Source organism: Microcaecilia unicolor, chromosome 3 (assembly GCF_901765095.1).
Source record: "Microcaecilia unicolor chromosome 3, aMicUni1.1, whole genome shotgun sequence".
Lineage (NCBI taxonomy): Eukaryota > Metazoa > Chordata > Amphibia > Gymnophiona > Siphonopidae > Microcaecilia > Microcaecilia unicolor.
In genome coordinates, this window is record NC_044033.1 from 195810806 (window position 1) to 195832262 (window position 21457).

Sequence of the window (21457 nt, forward strand, 5' to 3'; positions counted from 1 at the left end):
TGATACAGCAAAACAAAATCCTCTGCTAGAGTATTCAAGTTAATTTTTTTCAGTGTGGTCTTTCTGTTCCTTTTCCCACATCTTTCCAGAAAGCTAGAATAAATGAACAAATTCCCATCCCCACAAGTCTTTACTTTCTTTCCCGACCCACTCCCAGCTTGCAAAAAAGCACAGCGGAAGTGATGTGTACGCAGCTAGCTCGCTGTAGCGGCACCAGTGCCGTATGGGGCCGGCTAGGCCTTTTCGTTTGTGGTAGGGAGCAGCTGAGACGATTATAGGTGGGCACAGATGCCACAGGTAGCCCATTTACTACAATGCTGGAGATTTAAAGTCAATGAATTTGACTTCGCTCTTGTTTAAGACATAGCAGAGAACCTAGAGAGAAATCTCACGCACTGGCTTTAACTATTCATCCCTGCGGTGGTAAATCTCCAGCTTCAGGATCAGCCACTCTTGCTGTCTCTGCTGAAAAGAGGCTGCTGCTTCTTCTTAAAAGGACAGATCATGTAGGGGTTATAGTTCCTTTCAGAGGCCAGTAAAAAAATTGGAGGGTTTGAACTGTTGAAAGATTAAATGAGAGTTGTGGCTGCAGCTATATGTACATAAGCTTAAGCGGTACCGAGGAACCACAGTGGCCTTACTACAGCGTTTAACTCTTTCCCTTTTTTCATGGCTTTTCACACTCACCGCACAAGCCACTGGTTTGTCCCATCCCTACACACAGACTGGGAAGACCTCTTTGGGTTGCCACTTGCCAGATTGAAAAAATTTTCCCCGCCCAAAACCGCACAAAGGCAAACCCCGCCTGTCATTAACCCTGCCTCCGCGGAGCTTCTATTGGACCAATAGAAGCCCCATCAGAAAAGCTACCAAACCCATACAGCTGCCGCGAAAAAGCCGCCCAATTTCCTGCAGTTTCCTGAGCCAGCCGTCAAAAATTGGCCACAAGCCCGCAACTGGTTGCGGACAGCCGCCCAATTGTGCAGAAAACCCGCAGCGCTGCCCTTTTTAGCGCTGTTTGACGACGTCCGGGAGAGCCCTGCCCCCAACACAGATTACACAAGTGCTCTGGACCCTGCCATTCTAAAAATGTATTTGAGCAAAAGCCCCCACCCCCGAGCCGTGGAGGAAGGTAGTGCATCCCCCTCCCTCACACGCACCAGCACCATTTCAGAGAGGAGCAGAGGGACCTTGAGCTGATTAGCACCGGTACCCAGAAAGGCTGCTTTTAAAACAGGTTCCAGTCTTCCCACCTCCACATGGTCCAGGGGCCAGGCTACAAGGACAGATTAGCTGCTCTCCGTTCATTTAAATGGAAACATCATTGCTCCACCTTTGACAAAATGCACGGTAACAGAACATTGCCCATAAACCAGACATTAAGAAGTGGCCAGCCTGTGATTAAAAATAAAAGAAGCAAACAGTCAAAGCTGAGCAATGGCAATTCCTCAGGTGCTCCCAGGCAATGTCAACCCCAATGCAAGAAAAACATCTGTGTAAGCAAGCACAAGGCAGCAGAAACTTCACCCTGTCAGCTAGCCAGGTCGGCCAAGGACAAGCCCCCCCCCCCCCCCCCCGAGGTCATCCTCATCGCCACCCCCCTCCATCCACCACCAGACCGGGACCCCCTGAATTTAAATCATAGCACGTCACCTCAACCTCGCTCCATCTGAAAGAAGCACAGCAGCGTCAGTCTGCAGATCGCCTCCAGGCCTTCCCTCCCTGTGTCCCGCCCTCGTCTGACGTAACTTGCGCATGGTTTATGTGTTGTGGGTAGGTTAGTGTCTGTGAGAGGGGTTGTCAGTGCGTGGTGGATTAGGGAAAGACAATAGATGATGAGTAATTTGTTGGTGTTAGTATGTGTAGTACGGCAGAAGCGGATATATGTTATAGTTCTATCGTGCGAAGTAGTGGCGGTTGATTGGAATTGATGGTCAATCATACAATTCAGTTCAGTGTGCTTACTTGTAATCCGACGTTCAGTTCAATGTACTACAATATGTTATAGTTCAATATACTAGCAGAATACAGTCCTGCAATTTGTTAAAGTGTTATGAGGTGGGGGGTCACGTGATGCAGGAGATCTGAGCGGACACCTGTCAGCTCAACTCCCTTCGTCTTATTTTTCCCATATATTGTGAGCAAAGGAACGCTGACATAATTGCACACAGATTGGATCGATTCATGAACTAGTGCAGAAGCGGGCGGTGAGGCGATATCGAAGATAGAACAGAGCGGAATGCCAGTAAAAGCACTGCGAGTGGGGAAGGAGAAAGGCAGTGCGGTAAAAAACAAAATGGTGGTGCAAACCCCGCTCACCTCAACAACCCCGCCAGGTCACAGCCCGACCCCAACTCCAACACACGAGGATATGATCCAAGTATCATTAAAGCATATGTCACAATTGCTGGATGACAAGCTAGCAAAACTACATACAAGGATGGAAGAAATCAAAGAGTGTACCCGCCAGCCACGTGGTCCGATTACAGCAGGCGGAAGAACGAATATCTTCTCAGGAAGACCAAATGACAGTAGCAGAAGGGCGCATTGGTGACCTGGAGGCCCAAGTACGCACGCTGATCGACCACGTGGAAGACCAAGAAAACAGGGGGAGATGAAACAACATAAGATTTGTTGGCATACCTGAATCCGTCCCTGATGCAGAATTGAAAGGTCTGGCAGAACAATGGATCCCCAGGCAATTGGGCGTAACAATGGAGCCGGGCCAGGGAGAGGTGGAGAGGATTCACTGCATAGGGGCAAAGAGGGAAGGTTCTGGGAAACAGAGACTGGTCATCGCTCGGTACTTGAACTACGCTGACAAAGCTAAGATCCTAGAGCAGTTTAAGAAACAACGCAATGTGGAATATAATGGCAACCGGATTTTATTATTTCAGGACTTCTCTCTCCGAGTCATGGAACAGAGAAAACTGCTGGCACCATTCTATACTAAGCTATATGAACAAGGGATTAAATTTGCATTCCAGTATCCGGCTAAAGTACGGATTACCCACAAAAATCGTACTTTTACCCTTACAAAAGTCGAAGAGCTACAAGCTTTTATGGAAAAATTATCGAAGGATCCAGAGCGGGCCGAGGCGATGCAGCAAGGAGAAGAACAGAGAGAGGGCGGCCCCAATGACTCAATATGATCACACAGCTATGGGCTACTTATCGAAGTGAATAATGAGCAGACACTCCAAAAATAAGGGAATAAAAGTATATTGCGCTGGACAGTGTTACTTAATGCCTGAAGATCACTGTGTTGGATCCATTTGTAACGTGGATCGGAGTTTATCCTAAAGTTTGAGAACTGCACAGTGGGACCAGCGGGGCCATAAATCGGAGGTGGGAGCTCATACTTCACCCCATAGGAACATTACCAGGAAGAAATCAATAAGGCCTTGCAGGCTGTGCAGCCATGATGGTGGTGGGCTACCTAAAGATGAGTGGTCAAATTGTGGCAAGAAACGTTGTTCCAGAATTAGAATGTATTGATTTGTTTACAGTTATTATAGTTTACATGTTAAAGTGGGGAAGGGGCTAGCGCTCCCTAATTGGTGAGGGGGCGTGGCTGCACACAAGGTAATCGAGAGAAATTTATGGTTTGAACATGGGTGAGACGGGGGAGGGGATTTGACGCATGTTTTGTTGGGGATGATTGAGGGGGTAGATTCTCAATCAAAAAGAAAAAGGGGAGGGAAGTTTGGTGGCGTTTGGCTGTTGATGTGTTGCGTGTGGAGGTATGTTGAGATGCAAAGACAGGTGGATGTGAGCGTGTGTGGAGGACAAAGGGAGAGTGCGAGAAGGGAGGGAGGGACTGGGGAGGAGTAGAGATGGGGGAAGGGAGGGTATGAGATCTAAGGGGGACCCATGGGGCTTGAGGCTGAAGAACCAGAGGTTTCTATATCATGCCAAGAAGAAAGGAAGCAAATGGAGAAGGCAGCGGGGGCCTGTCTTTCGGGGTGGCATGGCTGGGGTGCTACTCTGGAGGGGCCTTCTGTCCATAAGGTACTGTATTAGTATGGTGATGACATGGGAAAATGGGAAGTATACGCATATCCACACTCAATGTAGATGGCATACACTCGCCAATTAAGCAGAAAAAGATTCTGCAATATAGTAAACAATTAAAAGTGGATGTTCTTTTGGTACAAGAAACACATCTGTCTGTCTCAGAGCATCTTAAGCTGAAGCAAGGATGTGTGGGCGAAATGGCCTATTCATCCTTTAATAGTAGGCAAAGAGGAGTGGCCATCCTCATAAATAAAAGCTTAGACAATACCTGCCATAAAATAGTTCAGGACCCCAAAGGCAGATTCGTGATATGGGTGGGCATCCTTCAGGGAGCAAAAGTAGCATTGTGTTCGGTATATGCCCCAAACATTTACTCTCAAATATTTTTCACACAGCTGCTTGCTAGACTGGCACCACTGCAGGAGTATAAAATGATAGTGGGAAGGGACTTCAACTTAACAGCAGACCCACTAGTAGATTGTAAGCCGCCCAGGGATATGGAGGAGAGGGGAATAGGACTGCTACAGAGGGACCTGGGATTAGTGGATGCTTGGAGGGTATTGCACCCGGACGAGAAGGAATACACTTTTTACTCCCATGTCCACAAATACAGGGCTAGGTTGGATTATATCCTACTATCGCAGGGCCTATTCTCTGCCAGTCGGGCTGCGGAGATTGAGGCAGAGGTGGTTTCTGATCACAGCCTGGCCTGGGCGGAAGTCAATTTGGGCAGAGCTAGAAGTAAAGCCAGCTGGCGAATGAACCCAACCCTATACCAAGAAACTGAGTTTAGAGAATTTTTACAACAAGAGTGGGAGAAATACCTTGCAGATAACAAGGGTTCGGTGGATGATCCGGTTACCCTTTGGGAAGCCGGGAAAGCAGTGATGAGGGGAAAAATTTTAGAATACACAGCCAGGACAAAAAAAAAAAATAGAGAGGGGGAGCTACTTGGACAGCTTCAGGCACTCCAGAAGGCCAGAGCACGGATGATGGGAGGAGATGAAGGGGCAAAGGATATCTTCAGAGAGCTAAAAATTAAGATTAATGAGACGCTGAATAAGAGGGCGATGAGGGACATCCAGCTATACAAGTTTCGTCTCCATAGGTGGGGAAACAAAACGGGGAGCTTATTGGCCATCCTGGTACGAAATAGACTGGCGAAACAACTTATAGCTAGCATCAAAAATGACGTGGGACAGAAGCTGAACAGGGAAGAGGATATTCAAAAGGCATTTGTGGACTTTTATAAATTGTTGTATGACAAGGGGACTTGTGACGGGAACAAACGGGAGACAATTTTCCAAAGTCTCAGGCTCCCAAATCTGAATCAAGAGCAAAGAGATTTGTTAAATGGGGGTGTCACGGGTATCGAAATAAAGGAAGCCATAAAGAAGCTCAAGTTAGCAAAGTACCGGGGCCTGATGGGTTAGGGCCGGAATTCTACAAAATCTTGGGAGGAAAGATAGAAGGGCCGTTCAGCGAACTCTGTGAAGCTCTATGCACAGAAGGGAAGCCTACAGGTGCCTTGACACATGCATCTATAATAGTTCTGCCTAAGCCAGGACGCGACCGGGAGCTTTTGGGATCATATCGTCCCATATCCTTACTAAACCAGGATATAAAATTGTTTGCAAACATTATGGTGGCCCGATTAGGCAAAGTGCTGCCATCCTTGGTGCATGGGGACCAGTCAGGCTTCGTGCCAGGAAGATATGCCTCCACTAACATCCTCAGAGCGCTTAACGCCATACAGACCAAGGGGAACATACTGGGGGACAATATCATTGTCAGCCTGGACGCGGAAAAAGCATTTGATAAAATCTTGTGGGAATATCTTTTCTGGGTGCTGCCGCAATTCGGTATATATGGGGAATTTCTTTCTGGGATACGGGCACTATACAGAAACTCCACAGCGCAAATTCTGATAAACAATGACCTGTCCCCGTCATTTTCGCTACAAAGGGGAACGCATCAGGGATGCCCATTATCGCCCATGCTCTTTGTCCTGGCGTTGGAGCCACTAGCGAGTAAAATTCGGCAATCCAAGGAGATCCGGGGAATTCGATTAGGGGAAGATGAATATAAGATTAACCTCTTCACGGATGATATGTGATTCCCACTTTGATCGACCTTATCAATCAGTTCGGGTCCTTTTCAGGTCTAAGAATTAATTTTGACAAGTCAGAAGCAATGGCAATATCCACAAACTGCAGCTTCAGGAGTTGCCCCGACTTTCCTCTGGCCTGGATGCAAAGGCCTATGAAATACCTGGGAGTATTTTTGCATCCAGACTTTAAATATATATACAAAGAGAATGTAACTGACAAGCTTGAGGCCATTAGAAAACTTTGTATACAATGGAAAGACCTACCTGTGTCATTTCTGGGAAGAGTAGCACTTGTTAAAATGGTAATTTTCCCCAAAATTCTGTACACTTTACAGATGATGCCATTGTGGGTTCACAGCAGAGATGGGGGGGGGGGGGCATAACATCATTCATTTGGGGGGGGGGGGACTAGGATCGGATACAAACTCATTAGGGGTCAAAGCGAAGGGGGAGTTAACCTACCCGATCTTATGCTCTACAATGTCGCGGCGATCCTCAGATGGATACATGAAGTACACTCAGGCTGCTACGTCTTTGCTCCACCACGTGTGGGAACAGGCCGCTCACCCTTGCTCAGTCTTTAATGTCTTACATGCCAGGAGCTCTCAGATTCAGATCACCACTCTTATGAAGCCCTTACGAGTGGCATGGGAATGGTGGCGACGCAGGGTGGGGGGTGCTGTGGGTCCCTCCCCGTTCCTAGAGTTTATAGACAACCCCGGATTTCCCACAGGGAAGGGAGCTACACATCACAGAGAATGGGCTCAGAAAGGTTGCAGATATGTGGGGCAGATGCAGGCAGAAGGGGGAACCCAGATTCTTTCATTCGAAGAGTGCCAGGAGAAGTGGAACATCCCAAAAACACTATTTTTTTCATACCTACAAATCAAGCACTATTTATTAGCCTTGAGAAAAGAGAGTAATACACTTCCAGCATTCAATGCGCTAGATGTGGTATTCAAGCAACTGCCTGCAGAAAGCAATAAACTCTCATGCTGGTATTACTTGGGCAAATCCTGGAGGCCTGCAAAATTCTTAGACGTAATGGCAAACAAGTGGAGCTTGGCGGTGGGAAGTGAGGTTTCAACAGTGGAGCTTCAAAGGTGCTTTGAGTTGGCTTACAGGCTAACTCCCAATGTGAGTTGTCATGAAACCCAATTAAAGATCTTACACCAAGCATATCTCACTCGAAGCAGGGGTAAAGCAATGGGGCTATGGGACTCAGAGGATTGTGTTAAATGTGTAACTCATAAAGGCACTTTAGTTCAGCACTTTTTAGAATGTCGAGTGTTGCAACCATTCTGGAACGGAGTGCTGACACACAGAGGAAGTGATAGAACAAACCATAGAGTGGAACTATAGGATACTACTTATGGGCATGGAATCCGATTTAACTGATCAGGGACTGAATTTATATCAGGGCCGATTTGTTTTATTGGTTCCGATTTTAGCAAAAAAAAACTATACTGCAGCATTGGGCGGACAAAAATCCACCTCCCCTTACTAAATGGTATAACAGTATGAGACAGAAGCAAGAAAATTGGTTGTTTGTGTATTTCTCTTCTTAATAATATTATTTAAAAAAAAAAAGTTATGAGGTGCTCAAAAAGACATATAAAGCATTGAGAACTTTAAAGTCGTTAAGCACTTCAGTGATACATTGGTTCAATCAATTACCCTGCATGTACTACCTAAAACACTTCAGCGATTTCTTTTTTTAAAGGCAGGGTGTTGGCAGGAGAAGGAAGAGAGGGCTGTCATTGGAGCTGGTAGGCAGGTGGGGCCTGCAGCGACCTTTTCGTGGGAGCAGCGGGAGTGGAGAAACGGAGAAGCTCGTGACCGGGCCTCAGAGAAAACCGTACGCAGCGCATGGCGGAGACAGAGAGCTACAGAATGGATACTGTCGCCCGAGACACAGCTGCCCTGAACTGATGCTGCATGATAAAATTGCTGCATAAACTGACTCCACTGTCTTGCTGCATGCTATTGCTGCAGATTGATTGACTCCCTGAGGTAAACTGTGAGCTGCAATGGCTTCCTTGCCCATCTTGCCACTGTAGGCTTAGAAGCCTGCAGACCCTTACGAGGACCTGTAAACAGGACAAACAGATGATCCGATATCCGGAAATCATTGGTCACTTCCAAGTATCTGATGATGACTCGTCTCACATCCAGAAATTGAGAGCAGAGTATTCCTCTGGGTAGACCTCCCTACGAAAGGAAGGGAGACAGAGCTGCTGAATCACATGGAAGCGAAAAACAATCTTGGGCAGGAAGGAAGGCACTGTGCGAATAGACACTCCTGCCTCAGTGAACTGCAGAAAAAGCTCTCGACATGAGAGTGCCTGGAGCTCGGAAACTCTTCTGGCTGAAGTGATAGCCACCAAAAAGACTGCTTTCAACGTCAGGTCTTCCAGAGATGCCCTCGACAAGGGTTCAAAAGGCGGCTTCTGCAATGCTCTTAGCACCAGGTTGAGATTCCATGCAGGCACCACTGAGTGCAGAGGAGGGCGCAGGTGATTAACTCCCTTGAGAAAGCGCACCACATCTGGCTGCGAAGCCAGGGAAGCACCCTTCAGGCGGCCCCTGAAGCAAGCCAGAGCCGCTACCTGAACTTTCAGGGAACTGAGCGACAGGCCTTTGTCCAGACCTTCTTGCAGGAACGCCAACACTGAAGAAATTGGAGCAGTGAAGGGAGAAAGTGAGCCTGCTTCACACCACGCTGCAAAGATACGCCAAACCCCAGTAGAAGTAGAGCGCTTCCTCGCTCTCAGCATAGTGGCGATGACCTTGTCTGAGAAGCCCTTCTTTCTCAGACGCTGCCGCTCAATAGCCAGGCCGTAAGACCAAAGGGGGAAGGATCTTCCATCACCACGGGACCCTGATGTAACGGGCCCTGCTCCACTGGCAGCCGCAGAGGATCGCCGACTGAGAGCCTGATCAAGTCCGCATACCAGGGATGTATGGGCCAATCCGGACCCACCAGGATTACCCTGCCGGGATGCTTTGCCACCCGGTCTAGCACCCTGCCCAACATGGGCCAGGGCGGGAACACATAGAGAAGCTCTTGTGTCGGCCACTGTTGGAGGAGAGCATCTACTCCCAGGGATCAAGGGTCCCGTCCTCTGCTGAAAAAGCGCGGCACTTGGCCGATGACGCCATCAGATCTAGGCTCGGCTGGCCCCAGCGCTTCGTGATGTCCAAGAACGCCTGAGCAGATAGCTGCCACTCTCCGGGCTCCAAAGTATGGCGACTGAGAAAGTCCGCCTTGACATTCATGACTCCGGCAATGTGGGCCGCTGAAAGCTGCTCCAGGTTCGCTTCCGCCCACTGGCATAGATTCATAGCCTCCTTGGCTAGAGGGGCGCTCTTGGTACCTCCCTGGCGGTTGACATAGGCCACAGCCGTGGCATTGTCCGACAGGACCCGTACAGGCTTCAACACCAGTACCGGGATGAACTCCAACAACACCAACCGAATGGCTCTGAGTTCCAGGAGGTTGATAGACCACTTGCCTCTGCAGGAGACCAGAGCCCCTGCGCTGTCCTTCCCAAGCAGTGGGCTCCCCAGCCCATCAAAGAGGCGTCTGTCGTGACGACAATCCACTCCGGGGTCACCAGAGGCATTCCTGCAGACAACTTGTCTGTCTGCGTCCACCAGCTCAGCGCCTTGCGCACTGCTGGGTCCAAGGGAAGGCGCACAGCATAATCCTCCGACATCGGAGTCCAGCGCAGCAGCAGAGATTGTTGTAGTGGTCTCATATGAGCCCTGCCCAGGGCACTACTTCCATCGTGGCCGTCATAGAGCCCAACAGCTGCACCGTAGTCCCAAGCCCGAATAGGAGAGGCTACTAGCAACTAGTCCACCTGAGCCTGAAGCTTGACAATCCGATTGTCTGGCAGGAACACTCTGCCCACTTGGGTGTCGAATCGAACTCCCAGATACTCCAGGGACTGAGTCGGGCGCAGCTGGCTTTACTCCCAGTTGATGATCCACCCCAGGGAGCTCAGAAGAGCAACCACCCGGGTCACAGCTTTGCCGCACTCTGCATAAGAGGGGGCTTGGATCAACCAGTCATCCAGATAAGGATGGACTTGAACTCCTTCCTTCCTCAGGAAGGCCGCGATGACCACCATTACTTTGGAGAAGGTCCGCGGAGCAGTAGCCAACCCGAACGGGAGGGCTCTGAACTGGAAGTGTCGGCCCAGTACTGCAAAACGCAGAAAGCGTTGATGAGGAGGCCAGATGGGAATATGCAAGCACGCTTCCTTGATGTCCAAGGATGCCAGGAACTCTCCTGCCTTCACTGCCGCTATAACAGAGCGGAGGGTCTCCATGCGAAAGTGCCGAACTTTCAAGGCCCAATTGACCCCTTTGAGATCGAGGATAGGCCGTACAGAACCTCCTTTCTTTGGTATCACAAAGAAAAAGGAGTAACGTCCCTTGCCAAGCTGATTTTCTGGCACCGGAACGACCGCCCCCAGGCGGATCAGATTGTCCAAGGTCTGCTGCACTGCCACAGCTTGACCGGAGACCTGCAGGGAGAGAGTACAAACCCGTCTTTTAAGGGTCGGCAGAACTAGCTTGTAGCCGTCTCTGATGACTTCCAGCACCCAAGCGTCTGAAGTTATTGTGGTCCACTCGCCCATAAACGAGGACAGCCGTCCACCAATCTGCACTGAGGCGTGGACCAAGGCCCCGTCATTGGGTACGAGACCCTGGGGGAGAACCGGAGGGAGCACCTCCGGGACGGCGGTCTCTGCGAAAGGAATGCTGCTTGGGGGAGAAGTTCCTCTTGAAGGAAGAGGGGGCAGAGGAGCCCGACCTGCCCGGGCGGTACCGACGGGCTTCCTGAAACCGTCCTCTGGAGGTACCAGGGCGAGTACTAGCCCGAGCCCTGACCTCTGGTAACTTCTTGCCCTTAGACGTGCCGAGATCGGTCACGATTTTGTCCAGCTCGACCCCAAAGAGCAGCTTGCCTTTAAAAGGCAATCTAGCCAGGCGGGATTTAGAGGCGTGGTCAGCAGACCAATACTTCAGCCAAAGCCACCGCCGCACAGAGATTGTCTGAGCCATGCCTTTAGCTGAGGCTCTCAAGACATCATACAGCAAGTCTGCCAAATAGGCTAAGCCCGATTCCAGGGCCGGCCAATCAGCCCTCAAGGAATGATCCGAGGGGGAAGCCCGCTGCACCATAGTCAGGCACGCCCTGGCCACATAGGAGCCGCAAACTGAGGCCTGCAAACTTAAAGCAGCCGCCTCAAAGGACGACCTTAAGGCCGCCTCCAATCTTCTGTCTTGGGCGTCCTTTAGGGCCGTGCCACCTTCCACCGGCAACGCCGTTTTCTTAGTCACCGCAGTGAATCCACGGTAGGCCACAGAAAGGCCTCACGTTCACTTACAGGCAAAGGATAGAGGCGGGACATAGCCCTAGCCACTTTAAGGCTCGCTTCCGGGACATCCCATTGAGCCGAAATTAAAGTGTGCATGGCATCATGCACGTGGAAGGTTCTAGGCGGGCGTTTCGTCCCCAGCATAATGGCAGAGCCAACAGGGGCTGAGGGAGAGACGTCCTCCGGAGAGGAAATCTTCAAAATGCCCATGGCCTGCACAAACAGGTTGGGCAAATCCTCTGAGCTAAAAAGTCGCGCTGCAGAGGGGTCATCCGCTCCATCCGAGCGGGGATCCGTCTCCTCCAAGGAATCCGCAAAGGACCGTTGGGAGAACTCAGATACGCTGCCCTCATCTACATCGGAGGAGACAAAGTCCTCCAAGGCCTGGGAATCAACCCGAGGGCGTTTACCTCCGGGGGCCTCAACCTCTTTACCTGACGAGGGAGCAGGGGCAGCGTTCTGCATAAGGAAGGCCTGATGCAGCAGCAAAATGAACTCGGGGGAGAAACCCCCCAGACTGTGCACTTCCGCAGCCTGGGCAACAGCCCTAGACGCACCCTCAACCGGCGCTCGCAAGAGCGGGGGAGAGACATGCTGCGCATCCAAGATGGCGTCCGGCGCGACACTCCGCGAAGGAGCCGCGCGGGAAAAACGGCGCTTAATTTTAGCCGCCTTTGTGCTGTCGCCCAAATTAAGGGCGTTCATGGCATTAATGTCTCCTACCTCAAGGGCGGCCCAAGAAGAAGCCGTCCGAGCCGCGTGGCCGGCCAAGATGGCGGAGGCGAGGAGCGGGGGATGGGCGTTTATGGCGGGAAAAACCGCCACACCGGAGGAAGGACCGGGACACTCATCGGTCACAAAACTGTCACCCAACAAGGGCGAATCAGACTTTAAGACCCCCGCATCCCCTCTAGAAGCGCCCAAGCGATCCGGGGAGCGACTCTTTACGCCCTCGCCCTCCGACGCCATATGCCACGTGGAGATAAATCGGGGAACCCCCTGCCCGCTATAAAAAGGTAAAAATTACCTGCTTTCCGCTCCGAGCTGTAACGACCTGGTGTCCCAGTGAGTAGCTGCAATGAACGTTTAAATAAACGTCGAAATAAACGCCTTTAAGGACGTTCAAAATTTTTTTTTTTTTTTAACGGAGCCAGCGGGAGGGGGGAGAAAAGGAGGGACCTGGCACCACCAGGTTTGCACTTGCTCAAAAGAGCCCTCAACCCCAGGCACTCAACAAAACCTAAAAATTAGGCTTGGAGGCCTAGCCAGAGCTGCTGCTGTGTGTGACCACCACCTGCTGAGATAGAGAACATACTGAGGAGTTTCCGGCAGCACATGACCACATATAGGGAGGCAAAAGTTTGCTCTCTATCTCCACCTGCTGGTAGAGGGACACAACCCACCAGTCTATGGATTGATCAGCTTGATGATATGGAATCCTATTGTTCTACTGCATGCTGAATAGCTCCTTGAGTTAACATACTGGTTAGTATTTTAGGTAGTACATGCAGGGTAATTGACTGAACCAATGTATCACTGAAGTGCTCAACGACTTTAAAGTTCTCAATGCTTTATATGTCTTTTTGAGCACCTCATAACATTTTAACGAATTGCAGGACTGTATTCAGCTAGTATATTGAACTATAACATACATTGAACTGAACGTCGGATTACAAGTAAGCACACTGAACTGAATTGTATGATTGACCATAAATTCCAATCAACCGCCACTACTCCGCACGATAGAACTATAACGTATATCCGCTTCTGCCGTACTACACATACTAACACCAACATGAACACCAACAAATTACTCCTCATCATCTATTGTCTTTCCCTAATCCACCACGCACTGACAACCCCTCTCACAGACACTAACCTACCCACAACACATAAACCATGCACACAACCCACAAACAATACACCCACCCAAAAGATCAAAAAAGGGAACGGAAAACCTACCAGCTACGGACACAATCAACAGAAAGGAAAGAGGGGACAGAACAAACTTAAATACCAAGAGGATAGACAACTAATAAAGATTATCACAGCCTCGACACCAATCAAACCCTACCAACTAATACAAATAGGATACATAAACGCCAGATCGGTAGTTAACAAAACTACGATAATATCCAACTGGATCACAACAGATAATCTCGATCTAATATTTATTAGCAAAACTTGGATTCATGACCTCAAAGATCCCATAATCTTAGAATTATGCCCTCCAGGGTACAAAATTACCCACTGGACAAGAAACGGAAAAAGAGGAGGAGGCATAGCTATAATCTATAGATCCCAATTCATCGTCACAACAACAACCGAATCCATACTTCCCCTACCTGAAATAGCCTCTGTTAGAATCAACCACCCAACCCTACTTGACCACCTAAACCCTATCCTGTTATATAGACCACCAGGCAATTGGCAAAACTGCCAAACACATTTCATGGATTTTATTTCGAATACATGTGTTTCCACCCAAAACCTTCTTATAGCAGGAGACATCAACCTTCACCTTGAGGATACAAACGTAACAAATGTATCTGAATGCAAGGACTTCCTCCAACTTTGGGAGCTTTACTGGCCAACTATGCAGCCCACCCATATCAAAGGCCACACACTAGACATAATCACACACAAATTCTCATCAGAACAAAATCTCGCACTAACAGATACAAAATGGACACCTACTCCATGGTCCAATCACTACAAAGCAAACCTCTCCCTGCACTGGCGAACAAAAGACTCACAACATAAACAAGAACAACTTACCTACACCACGAGAGGCAAAATAGACCCGCTAATATTCTGGCAACAATTCTATAATAACGATTGGTCAACACCTACAGACTCACCCCAATTTCTTCACAAATGGGACAACAGATGCAGAATTATCTTAGACAACATAGCACCACTTCAAACCAGAACATCACATAGAAAAAACTCAATACCATGGTTTAATGAAGAATTGAAAGAATTAAAAACACAAGTCAGAAGACTAGAACAGCATGGAATAAGAAAAAAAGATGACTCTGCACTTAACGACTGGAAACAACTGCAAAGAAAATACAAATACACCATCAGACAAACTAAAAGATCACACTACAAAACTAAAATCAGACCAGACTACAAAGACACACAAACTATTCCAACTCGTAAACAAATTATTAAATACCACACCGGTTACTTCTAACAACACAGATACCCCATCAGCAAACAATCTAGCCAACTACTTCAAAGAAAAAATTATAAAGCCACGACTCATGATACCTATCACCACAACTGATTATGCAAACCTCCTCGAGTATTTAGACCCAATACCTGGAGAGCATCCAGCAGACCGATCATGGACCAACTTCGACATACTCTTGATCGACAACATCTCCCAAGCGCTCAGAAGATACGCCAAATCCCAATGCAAATTAGACATTTGCCCCACTAACCTTATAAGATATGCGCCTCAACTACACAAAGCAGACATCACGAGGCACCTGAACTACATGCTACAAAATGGACTCTTCCCAAAGGACAAAGGAAATATTCTACTTACCCCTTTACCGAAAGATGCAAAGAAAAGTACAAATGACTTAACTATCGTCCAGTGGCATCTATTCCACTGATAACTAAACTTATGGGAGGAGCAGTGATAAAACATCTCACTAACTACCTAACACGCAATTCTGCATGAATCTCAATCAGGATTCCGGTCGAACCATAGTACTGAAACAAATTTAAACAATCGCAACCGGCAACAATATACTTCTCTTACAATTCGACATGTCCAGTGCCTTCGATATGGTCAACCATGAAATACTGCTACATATCCTAGAATACTTCGGAGTTGGAGGCAACGTTCGTAATTGGTTCAGAGGATTCCTGACCACAAGGACATACCAAGTAACAACTAACTCGACGATATCAGCCCCATGGACACCTGAATGTGGAGTCGCACAAGGATCCCCTCTCTCGCCAACCCTCTTCAACCTAATGATGATACCCCTAGCCAAGTTACTGGCCAATCAAAACCTCAATCCATACATATATGCAGACGATGTCACGATCTACATCCTGTTCAAACATGACCTAAAGGAAATCACCAAGGAAATCAGCCAAAGCTTCCAAATCATGCACTCCTGAGCGGACGCATTTCAGCTAAAACTCAACGCAGAAAAAACACAATGTCTCATACTCACCTCACAACATAACTCTAGTAAGTTCACTACCATAACCACACCAAATGTTTCCCTCCCCGTCTCAAACACTCTGAAAATTCTTGGAGTGTCACCATTGATCAAAATCTTACACTCGATTGCCACGTGAATACAACCAAGAAGATGTTCCACTCCATGTGGAAACTCAAAAGAGTAAAACCCTTCTTCCCAAGATCCATTTTTCGCAACCTGGTACAGTCAATGGTATTAAGTCACCTAGACTACTGTAACGCACTCTACGTCGGATGTAAAGAACAGACTGTCAAGAAACTCCAAACAGCCCAGAATACCGCAGCCAGACTCATATTTGGAAAAAAAGCTACACTGGCTCCCACTTAAAGAACGCATCACGTTCAAGATCTGCACGATTGTTCATAAAATTATCTACGGAGAGGCCCCATCCTACATGCTAGACCTTGTAAGACCTCCCTCCCAGAAATGCTAAATCTGCCCGCATATTTCTTAACCTACACTTCCCCAGCTGCAAAGGAGTAAAATACAAACTAACACATGCATCCAGCTTTTCCTAAACCAGCACGCAGCTGTGGAATGCACTACCAACTAGCTTGAAAACAATTAACAAAATAACTAACTTTCGTAAATCTCTGAAGACATACCTCTTCAACAAAGCCTACCCAGAGAATCCATAGCTTAATCATAAAACTGCACCACTCCAACCTCCTTGATATTCTTCTTTCTTTAACTGTTTGATCAGTTCTCCTTATTATCCTTGATCTTATTTTTAACACAAATTGTATCTTTGTTATCCTTGATCTCTCTAACACCAATTGTATCTTCTACCCTGGAATGGCAATGCCATAACAGGTCTCTGTAAGCCACATTGAGCCTGCAAATAGGTGGGAAAATGTGGGATACAAGTGCAATAAATAAATAAGCACACAACTGTGGAATGTACTACCAAAAGCCGTGAAAACAACATATGACCATCTAAACTTCAGGAAGTCACTAAAAACCTACCTATTCCAAAAAAGCATACCTTACTGATATAACCTAAAAGCCTGAACCCTGCTACACAACTAATTAAAGCTAGAACTGGACTCAACGCAACTCCTTCTTGTTACGATTCTCAAATATGTAACACAAGTATCTTATTCTACCATAATACCACTTTGTATTTGTTCTTTACCGGCTTGGCGTATGTCTATGGTATCATGTAAGCCACATTGAGCCTGCAAATAGGTGGGAAAATGTGGGATACAAATGTAACAAACAAATGATAAACTAGAGCTGTGCCAAACAGCATATTTGACTAATCGGCCAAATACGAATAGTGGGCATCGAGCTTTAACATAACAAATAAAAGAAGCAATCAGAAATCTGAGATCAAGTTTTTATTTCAGTAGGATTTAGCACAGTAAAGCCCTGGATTATTCATATTCAAATTTAAATCACTGTTCAGCCAAATACAAATAATATAAATCAAATATGAATATTCAGTACAGCCCTATTATAAATGCAAAAAAAAAAACAAAACAGGCACCAGAATGGGCAGCCTAGTGGTCAGTGCAGTGGACTTCCAGGTACAATTCCACCATCACTCCTTTATTTTGTATCATGAGTCCTCCAGGAACAGAATTAAAACCTACTGTACAACACTACAATCACTTTGCAGCCGACTCCTAGATTTAGGTACAGTAGGTAATTTGGTGGTTTTGGAGATTTCACAATTTCCACCACAAATGTATTAAGGGGGCGTGCGATTTGGACCTGGATCCTCTCATGCACAGTCCACTGCACTGACGACTAGGCTACTTGTGGGAGTTGCTTGCTGTGCTGTTGGGTATACCCACATATGAACAGCCATACTGGCTCAGAGCACGGTCCATCCAGCCCAGTATCGTACTTCCAGCAGCGGCCAATCCAGGTCACAAGTACCTGGCAGAAACACAATTAGCAAGCTGTGGCTTCCCCATATCAATTTCAATAATGGGCTATGGACTTTTCCTCCAGAAACTTGTCCAAACCTTTTTTAAACCCACATCCTCCAGCAGCGAGTTCCAGAACTTAACTTCATGGAATGAAAAAAAATATTTCCTCCTAATTGTTTTAAAAGTATTTCCATGTAACTGCATTGAGTGTCCCCTGGTCTTTGTACATTTTGAATGAGAGAAAAAACGATTCACCTCCACCCGTTCCACTAATCTCAGGATTTTGTAGACCTCTATCATATCCCCCCTCAGCTGTCTCTTTTCCAAGCTCATAGGGCAGCAGTTCCATTCCCTCTATCATTTTGGATGCTCTTCTTTGAACCTTTTCTAATTCTACTATATCTATGGCGACCAGATTCGAACACAATATTCAAGGTGAAGTCACACCATGGAGCAAAACAGAGGCATTATAATATTTTTTTTTGGTCTTATTTCCCATCCAACTCCTAATAATTCCTAGCACAGTTTGCTTTTTTTGGCCTCCACCACTGGGCTGATTTCAGCGTATTGCCTACAATGACACCAAGACCTTTTTTTTTTTTTTTTTTTTTTTTTTTGAGTGCTGACCCCCAAGGTGGACACCCTAGCATTAGCTATGATTCAGATTATTCTTTGTATTTGTCTATACTAAATTTCATCTGCCATTTGGTTGCCCAGTTTCCTAAGGTTTTCCTGCAATTCTTCACAATCCGCATGTTTCGACAACTTTAAATAGTTTCGTGTCATCCGCAAATTTTAATCATCTCACTCGTTGTTCCGATTTCCAGATCATTTATAAATATGTTAAATGGCACCGGTCCCAGTACAGATCCCTACGGCATGCCGCTATTCACCCTCCTCCACTGAGAGAAATGGCCATTTAAGGCTATACTGTTTTCTGACCAATAACTACATTCTTAATCCACAACAGAACATTGCCGCCTAGCCCATGACTTTTTAATTTTCTCAAGAGTCGCTCATGAGGAACTTAGTCAAAAGCTTTCTGAAAACCTACACTACATCAACCAGCTCACCTTTATCCACATATTTATGCACGCCTTCAAAGAAATGAAGCAAATTAGAGAGGCAAGACTTCCTTCGACTGAATCCATGCTCTCTCCCATCAAATCATGTCTGTCTACGTGTTCTATAATTTTATTCTTTGTAATAGTTTCCACTATTTTGCCAGGCACTGAAGTCAGGCTTCCAGGTCTGTAATTACTCGGATGAGCCCTGGAATCCTTAAAAAAAAAAAAAAAAAAAAAAAAAATCGGCTTCACATTGGCCACCCTCCAGCCCTCAGGTGCTACAGATGACTAACAACAGGTTACAGATCAATGATCACTAGCGAGTTCTTTTAATACCCAGGGGTGTATGCCATCTGGTCCAGGTGACTATCACTCTATCTTGTCAATTTGGCTCAGTACATATTCCAGGTTCAGAGATTTCTTTCAGTTCCTCTGCATCGTCACTCCTGAAAACCATTTCCAGTATAGGTGGACTCTTACACCTTCTTCCATAAAGACCGAAGCAAAGAATTCAATCTCTCCGCTGTAGCCTTGTCTTCTGTGAGCGCTCCTTTTACTCTTTGCTGATCTAACAGACCCACAGAATCCCTCGCAGGATTCCTGCTTCTGATATGCCTGAAAAGTGTTACTATGAGTTTTCATCTCCACAACAAGTTTTTCTTCATATTCTCTTTCAGCCTTATTTATAAGTGCTTTGCATCTAGCTTGCCACTGCTTATGTTGCATATTATTTTGTTCATTCAGATCCTTTTCCCATTTAAGGAAGTTCTTTTGGCTCTGATAGCCTCTTTCATCTCACCATTTAACCATGCCTGGCTGTCGTTTGCTCTTTTTTCCACCTTTGATAATACATGGAATACATCCAGCCTGGGCTTCCATGATGGTATTTTTAAACAACGTCCACTTCTGATTCAAAGTCCTAACCTTTGCGGCCAAACCTTTTGGCTTCTTTTTTTAACCATTTTCCTCATTTTGTCATAGTCGCCCTTTTGAAAATTAAAAGCTGCTACAGTAAATTTCCTCTTAGAGTACCTGATATCCCTTCCAGTGTCAGTACTGGGGGGGGGGGGGGTACAAAGGGCCAGCACGCCCTGGCCGATTAAGGTGGTGGTGGGGGTCAAGCCTCCTTAATCTGCTGATTGTGGTCTATAGGGCACCTCACAATGCATCATCTGTACAAGAACTGTTGAATCTGATGACAGAGATAACCCTGAGCTACACTAGGTTACTGATCGGGAGACTAACCTACACCAGTAGTTCCCAAACGTTTTTGGATCACAGCACCCTTAGTGTCAGAGAAATGTTTCATAGCACCCCCCCAGGTTTCTGCACCCTCCCCCCAGCCACATAGGTCTCCCTTTTCATGCAGCCCCCTCCTATCACTCCAGCCCCCCACTTCCCAGAAAGTCCAGCACATCTTTTCCTTCCCTGCAGCCCCCTCTTCCTCCTATAAGCCCAGCACACCTTTGCCTTCCCCAAATCTAGCTTCGCTCACTACCTTCCCTCCCACAGGTCCAGGATTGCTGCCGCTTCCTTCTCCCTCCCCCGCCGCTTAAGTTCTGAAGGCCGGATGCGGCAGTGCCTGTGTGAATCGTGGACGGCCTGAAAATGTAAGCTGCAAGCATAGCAGCAGGACAAGGAAAGGAGGAAGCAGCAGATTTTGGACCTTCAGGAGGGGAAGTAGGGAGCGATGCTGGATTGTGGGCAGCAGGAGGGAGGTGTACTGCTGTCTTCCTTGATACAATGGCAGCTCTAGGATTCATTCAGCTGATCAAATCTCCATCCCATGAAAAGGGCCTTACGCTAGACTTAGTGTTCTGCAAAACGGTCAACATCTTTGAACACAAGGCTGGTGGCATGGGCTGATCATTTTATAATCAAAATTTCTACTAAGGACCACATAAAACAGATGGGCCCAATCAAAGCTTGGAAGGAAACCTGAGACATGAGAAATCTGACTGCTGAAAACTTCCTAGAGGGCTTATCCTACCCCCATGTGAATGAAAAGATGATGACGATGTCAGCCGATATCTGGAATGCACGCTTAGCAATAGCATTAGAAAAAACAGCCCCTCTAAACAAGGTTCTATGCTCCACAAACAAACATTCCCCTTGGTTCTCTCCAGAACTACAGGTCCTTAAGCGTCAAGGACGTCAACTTGAAAGAAAATGGCGAAAAGGTAAAATTATGTATCATACCTGATAATTTTCTTTCCATTAATCATAGCTGATCAATCCATAGCCTGGTGGGTTGTGTCCATCTACCAGCAGGTGGAGATAGAGAGCAAACCTTTTGCCTCCCTATATGTGGTCATGTGCTGCCGGAAACTCCTCAGTATGTCGATATCAAAGCACCATCAGGACTCAGCACTTAGAGAATTACACCCACAAAGGGACACTCTGCCCAGCTCACCACCGCCGAAACGGGGGAGGGGAATTAACCCAGCTCATCCCCACACAAGTAGGGGAGGGGAATACGTCCAACTCATCCCCGCGGAGCGGGGGAGGGACACCACCCCACCGATGCGGGGGGATCTGGCTTATCCTGCAACCGCGGGAGGAGCTGACTGACCCTAACACCGCCAAAGCGGGAGGGGTACAAAGCTGCCCTACAGCCGCCCGAAGCGGGAGGGAGCGCTGGCAGAATTTAGGTCTCAATCCAGCCCCGTAAAACGGAGGGAAGAGGAATGCAGCAGCTCACTGTAACACAAAATCGTCTCAACTCTTGAAGAATCCAATTGAAAAAACTTGAACACGAAGTCCT